A 6,776-nucleotide genomic window follows, 5' to 3' on the forward strand; every position below is an offset into this window, starting at 1 on the left:
CAGAGGCAGGGTGGCCCACGGGGTCAGTGTGGTGGGTGCAGACAGCGTCCACACTGGTGGCTGCCCCATCCTTCTCAGGCCTGGGGAGAGATGGATGTGGGGATTCTTGAGAGAGGTCCTGAAACCTCTGGGGATGGGGGCCAGAACTGGAAGGAGGAAATGGGAGGACAGTGGGAAGACAGAGAGGGGTGGTCACAAAAGTGGTCATTAGGGGCAAATGCTGAGGGGAGGGTCTCACCTGAGGGAGACCAGTCTGCAACTTGAGTAGAAGGGGCCCAGGCTGCTCTTCTTGAACAATGATCCAGATAGGGAGGAAGGAGGAGGAGGAGCAGGAGGGACAGGGGTTGGGGGAGGGGCTGTGTGGGATTTAACCCACCAGGAGCTGCTGGGACCAGGGTCTCACCAGGCTCTACAAGACCCTCTCAGTGAAGTTGAACGTGGCCTAGCCGTTGCTCATGTCTGATGAATACCGGTGGGTGGAGATGGTGACGTTGACTGTGAGGGTCTTGAGGTTGTGCCCCAAAGCTGCAAGACGAGAGGGAGAGCGATGTCCATCTCTGAAAGCTGGCCTGAGACCAGACCAGAATCCTGCACTCATTATAATCTCTCATCTTCTGTCCCAGTGGCACCACCACCCACTCGTGTGGTCACCCAAGTCAGAACCAGCATATCTGCTCAGCTCCTCCTCCCTCCCAGTAACACCCATTCACCTTGCACACTGGTCCTCACATACACTCCCTCTTTCCATCCCTGTCCTAGCTCAGGTCTTAACTTCCTTCACCCGGACCAACACCCCAGCAGGCTCACTGGATGCTGTGTCTAACGGATGTTCTACATGGACTATTAGAAGAATCTTTCTGAAATGAATACCTCACTAGGGCCATCACTGCTCTAGTACCACCCATGGCTCCCTTTGGCCTTCAGTGTTTAGTTCAACATTCTTGACCTGGCACTCAAGGCTCTACTCAATCTGGCTCCTGCTGACCTTTCAGTCTCATTTTATCCATCTACTGCGGGTTAAACATTATGCTTCATGCAACCCAAATTCGTTTCAATTCTCCCCATAGGGCATGTTGTTTCTGGCCGGAGCCTTTGCTCATGGAATCCTCTCTGCCAGGAAAACCCTTCATCCTCTATTTGCCGGGGTCCCCCCTACTCATTCTTAAAGACTTCTTTCTGGTGAAACTTTCTCTAGCAAGCTCCTCCCCTCCAAATTATGCCAGGTGCCTCTCCCCGAAATATCCCACATTGTATTATAATGGTGTGTTAATTTCACAAGACTCAGGGCTCTCGGAGGGCTGGCCTTAGACTGAATGGTTGGTATAATCTTTGTGATCAGCATGATTGCCCTAAAACAAGAATTTCACACCCTGGCTTCCCAGCTCCTGGATCACACCTGGCTCATGGGGAGTGGGGCCAAAGAGCTTCTCTTGGAAGGAAAAGGGACCCCCAGATACCTGTGGTGGCTTCTGGTGGCACAGGTGATGACCAAGTATGCAGGGACATGTTGGCCGGCTTGGGAGCTGTGGATAAATCTGTCATCAGGGAAGGACAGAGTGGGAGGAGCCCCCAGGCTCACAGGGGCTAAAGCACTGGCTGTCTCAGGACCACCATTCACAGGTGAAGCATAAATGAGAGTGATGGGACGGGTGACTGTGTGAGTAGAGGGATAATCAAGCCTGTGGATGAGAGGAGCCCAAGAGAGAGAGATAGGTGAACAAGAGTGACTGAAGTCGGAGGAGAGACAGATACGCAGAAAAATGGGCAGATGGATGGGATACCTGGAAAAGGAGGACCAATGGCAGGGCTTTAGGAGAAGTAAAGTGAAAACCACGTGGGGTCAGAATGTGGTGGAGAACATGTCTGTGTCTAAGGCTTTCTCACACTGAGCTGGGACTCTCCACCAGAACCTGGGAGGGAGAGAAGTGATGAATTAGGGCACTTCCAGGTCCTTCCCTCACCAAGGACAGCAGGTGAAGGAGAACAAATGCTCCCAAACCCAAAATGTAGATGGGAGACAGGAGATCAGGGCCAGGAATACTCACTAGTGGTAGTCGGGGCCACAGCTCCATAGGTGTAACCTGTGGAGAGAAGGCGAGAGGAGCTGAGCAAGAGTTGGGGTGAGCATAAAACATTAAGGGAGAGGAAGGATGTAGGGACCTTTGTGGGAAAAGCAGAGGCGAAAGCAGAGGGGACGAGTGGAGGGGTGTTCAGGGGGAAGGCAATGAGATGGAAGGTGGCTGGACCCAGTGATCACACAGTGATGAGAAGACTGAACCCAGACCAGGAGGATAGAGAGATGGATCATAGCTCACTTTAGAACAACGGAGGGAACACAGAACTCAGACTGGGAGAGACAGCGTGGCTGTAGCACAGCCCCTCACCACTGATGTAGAGGCTGTCCCAGTCCAGGGTTAAGGAGCCCAGGTGGGTGACACGCTGAGTCTCATGGCTCATCTCCCAGTAGAGTCACTCTCTGTCCAGCCCGGGACCTGCGGGCGTCAGAGTGGAAGGTGCAGATGATGTGCACCCCAGTGGCTACCCCACCCTTCTCAAGCCTGGGGGAGGAAGATCATGGGGATGTGGAATACTGAGCAGGGTTCATTCTGGGTGTGGAAAGTGAGAGAGGGTAAGGGAGGAACGTGATCGAGATGCTGAAGGGGCTGCTCTGATGTCTGCAGGGGGTCTCCTAGGTGTCTCCCGTGTGAGACAACCCCCTCACAAGTAAGACCTTACTTCTTTTAGGATGTGGAGGGGGGGCCTGTCAGTGGAAAAGAGGGGTGAACACACAGACCTGGGTGAGGGGGCACCTGCAGGTCTGCACAGACAGCAGTGAGAACAGTCAGTGCCCTGTGCCATCTGACACATGCAGACAAGAAAGTACCGTTATGTTATCTCGGTTCTACACTCTATGGTCTTTTCTTTCTACTTCTTTCCTACTCCACAGCCATCACTCAGGCGTAGGGAAAAATCATCTTCTTCCTAATCTTATTCTCAGCACCTCCCATCTTGCATATTAAGTCTTCATTCATAACCATGAAGTCCATTTTAACCCACATGTTTAGACCAAACGCTAATCACATCATCCTTCTACTCTCATCTCTCCAGAGTCTTCCCACTGATCTTAGAACAGAGTCCCAAGTCGCCCTTGATCTGGTCCTGCCTGTCCCCCCCTCGCCAGTGTGGCTCACACCCCTCCCCCTGTGTTGACTCGGCTCAGCCATCCTTCTTCTCAGTTCATGGACACACCAGGCTCTCTGCTTCAGGGGTGTCCTCATGCGGTCCCTCTGCCTGAAACGCTCTCTTGAACACAGTCCCACACCCTCACTCCAGTCTAACCCTCCTACCAGCTAAATCCAGTCCCAACTCCAGCTCTCAAGCTAAATATCAGTCCTTCTCAAGAGGGCTTCTCTGCCCCCTCATGTTGATTCCTCTTGTGCCAAACTCCCACATCACTCTCATCATTAACTTTTCAAAATCCAAATTCCCAAATACAATGTAAATTCCATGGATGTGGGACAAGGTCTCTCTGGTTCTCCAGGTCCCCATGCATGTGGCCCAGGGCCTGGCTCATGAGATGAGGAACCATCCCGGTTTGTCTAGGACTGCCCTGGTTTGAACACTAAAAGTCCTGTGTCCTGGAAAACCCCACTGTCCTGAATAAACGAGGATGGTTGGTCACCATAAATTATACACTCAGAGACTATCTATTGTATGACAAGCACACATTCCCCTCAAGAACATCACAGGAAAGCCAGAATGAAAAAGACACACACACATACACACACAATTAGTAAAGGCCAACAACTAAATACAAAATTACTTAACAAGATTCTCTGCAACGTGAATCACCAGACCGTTATTTCAGAAAAGTTTCAAGAAACAAAGTTAATTCCCTTTAGAAGGCAAGGTGGAGAGGACAGTATTTTTAGAGACTAGCGCCCTTCCCTTCAATCTACAGTGTTGCTTAGTACTCCTCCAAATGATTTGAAATGTCATAAAGAAAAAAATGCTCAAAATAAATCTGGCTACTGCCAAATTCAATTTTAAATTTGTTATTAATACAAAGAAGTTCCTATCATCTTTTTCCCTGAATGCTCCTTTATTTCAAATTTATGTGGAGGATTTATAGGACTTTAGAAATTAAATTGAATGGATCTAAGGAATGTTGCTGAGTATCCCTGCTAATATTTCATCGGATGTCTTCTAATACTACATACACACGCAAAACATTTCTGTATTTATATTATATATAAATCCTGACTTTTGAGTATTATGCAATGCAAGTAAATCTATATTTTCTACTATAATGCACATTTGCAGTTATTTATGTTTGTTTCATGTGTTTTTATTTGCATATAACTGTACTTACTGAAATATTTACCACACAGAACTACAGACAGCTTACCATCTTTCCATCCATCAAATATCAATAATTTTTCTCAAGATACCTTCACTCTCAGTGACTCCAGGTGGTGACAACCCGAGCCCAGGAAAGCTCACTGGCAGGTCTTCTGTACAGCGGAGGCTGCCGGAACCTGTTGGTACCAGGTCCACAGGGTACTCACCTGGTCACACAGAAATCCATGGATCAGCAAGGACAGGTGGACCCTGAGCCTGGTTTGACCTGAAATTTGAGCTCCACGGATGCTTTTCGTGTCTGAGGGGGGAAAAAAGCGCAAACAAGCTTTTGAGGCCTTTTATAGGGTGTTGGATGGAAAGGCCACCCCATTGACTTTTTTTTTTTTGTATTTACTGATTTAACTGTAACTGTTGGCTGTGGCTGGATTTTCCCGATTCCTATCCAGCCACCTGCTGCTCCCCGAGATGGGAGAAAGCAGCTTCATGCTGTGTGCACTTGAGTCGCTCAACTCACTTGACTGGACAGAGACTTTTTTTTTTTTTTTTTTTTTTTTTTGTGAGGAGATCAGCCCTGAGCTAACATCCGCCAATCCTCCTCTTTTTTTGCTGAGGAAGACGGCCCTGGGCTAACATCCGTGCCCATCTTCCTCCACTTTATATGGGACGCCGCCACAGCATGGCTTACCAAGCAGTGCGTCGGTGCGCGCCCGGGATCCGAACCAGCGAACCCCGGGCCGCCGCAGCGGAGCGCGCGCACTTAACCGCTTGCGCCACCAGGCCGGCCCCTGGACAGAGACTTTTTGGTGACTCTGGACCTTTTAAACAAGCTTGTCATTTAGGGACCCTGTAAGTGACTCACTGACTTGTCAACAATTTCCACACTTCATTCAGGGCTCGGGAGATTTTCAGGCCCTGGAGCAGGTTTCCCAACATTGGTACAACTGACATTTGGGGCCGGGCAATTCTGTGTCGGGCCGTCCTGGGCCCTGGAGGATGCTGAGCAGCATCCCTGCCTCCCCCCATAGATGCCAGGAGCGCCCCATTTGTAACGACCCAAACATTGCCTCCAGAAGCGGCTAAAGCCCCCTGGAGACAAAATCACACGGAGGACTGTGACGGGGACTCTGAAGAGGGGAAGGCTGCGCCCGGAGCCAGGAGGAACAGCAGCCTCTGGGGCCCTGAGCGAACAGCCCAGGGGGAAACGGGGTTGCGGCAGTACGGAGAAACGCTGGGCCTTGACGGGGCTGCCCATGGCCCAGGCCCCTCCCTGGACCGGGACTGGATCCAGGACCGCCCGCCGCTGACCGAGCCCCGCCTCTGAGGGCGAAGGTCCACGGGAATGCGGTCCGCACCGAGAAGACGGAAGACACCGCGCAGAACGCCCGCTCCATCCACGCGTTTCCGGTTCCGGTCTCGGGCGGGCGTTCGGGGAGGACGAACGTTTGGGGGCTGCGGGTTGAGGCGGCGGGCGGGGCGAGGCCAAGCACCCCAGCCTCGGGGGAGGTGTCTAGTTTCTAGAGTGAGTGAGAAGCTGGAAAGTTGGCTGGGTCAGCATCAGGGACAGGGACAAAATCTAGAGGCGGGGCAGTGTGCGGGAACCAGTTCTAGGGGCGTGCTGTGGGCGGGGACAAGGCTGTGAGTGACAGCAGGCCGGGGAGGCAGTTCTATGGACGGGAACAAGGGTGCAGGCAGGGCAATGAGCCGGGACCACGCTGTGGGCGGAGGCAGGCCCGAACGTTGTGGGCGGAGACCAGTTCCAGGGGCGGGAAGAGGCTGGGGTGTGGCTGGAATAATTCAAGCAGACTTCACAGGGGGAGGAAATCAGCTCCAGGGGCATGGCTGGAAGCGAGGCTTTCCGTGGACCCCAAGACTGTACAGGTAGCTGGATGTTGAACAACTGTTCTTCATTCCTTTCCCCACCTTTACACAGCCTCATATAATGATGTTCCCATATTTAGAATTCTAAATTTTTTGTGCATTTCCTGTTCTTAATTTCTTTAAAAAATTGAATCATATATTCACATTTCTCTACAACTTGCTGTTCCAAGCCAGTAGATAAGGATATAACGCTATTTTAATTTTAAAAATCTGGGGGGAGTGAGGCCTACGTCGTAGGTGCACGTATAGGAACACTTCAAATAGTCTCACTCTACCACTGTCTCCCGGTACTTTTGCACAGAGATAAACATTCTTTCCTCCTCTATCCTTCCAGACATACTGTGTATATGAGGGACTGTGTATATGTTCAATCCCAAGAGGGATGTCCCCAAGCAAAACCTGAAACCCATGAATTGTCTCATGCATCAGAAGGTAATGAGAAGAGATTTAATTTTCTGGTGGAAGGAGATGAACCAGTGATGAATCCATAGGAAGACAACAAAGAAACAAGAGAATTTTACCATTTAAAAAGTCAA

The 6,776-nt window shown here is 50.8% G+C and overlaps 1 long non-coding RNA gene across 1 annotated transcript; it reads right to left on the reverse strand.

Annotated features, from left to right (window-relative positions):
• Window positions 1–2,030: 2,030 nt before the first annotated feature.
• On the reverse strand, window positions 2,031–4,628 carry LOC131402203 (uncharacterized). Its single transcript, XR_009218369.1, has 3 exons — window positions 4,569–4,628; window positions 2,385–2,492; window positions 2,031–2,081 (listed from the first exon to the last, which is right to left on the reverse strand). It is a non-coding gene; the product is annotated as an uncharacterized LOC131402203 (long non-coding RNA).
• Window positions 4,629–6,776: the final 2,148 nt, after the last annotated feature.

Source organism: Diceros bicornis, assembly GCF_020826845.1.
Source record: "Diceros bicornis minor isolate mBicDic1 chromosome 30 unlocalized genomic scaffold, mDicBic1.mat.cur SUPER_30_unloc_8, whole genome shotgun sequence".
NCBI lineage: Eukaryota > Metazoa > Chordata > Mammalia > Perissodactyla > Rhinocerotidae > Diceros > Diceros bicornis.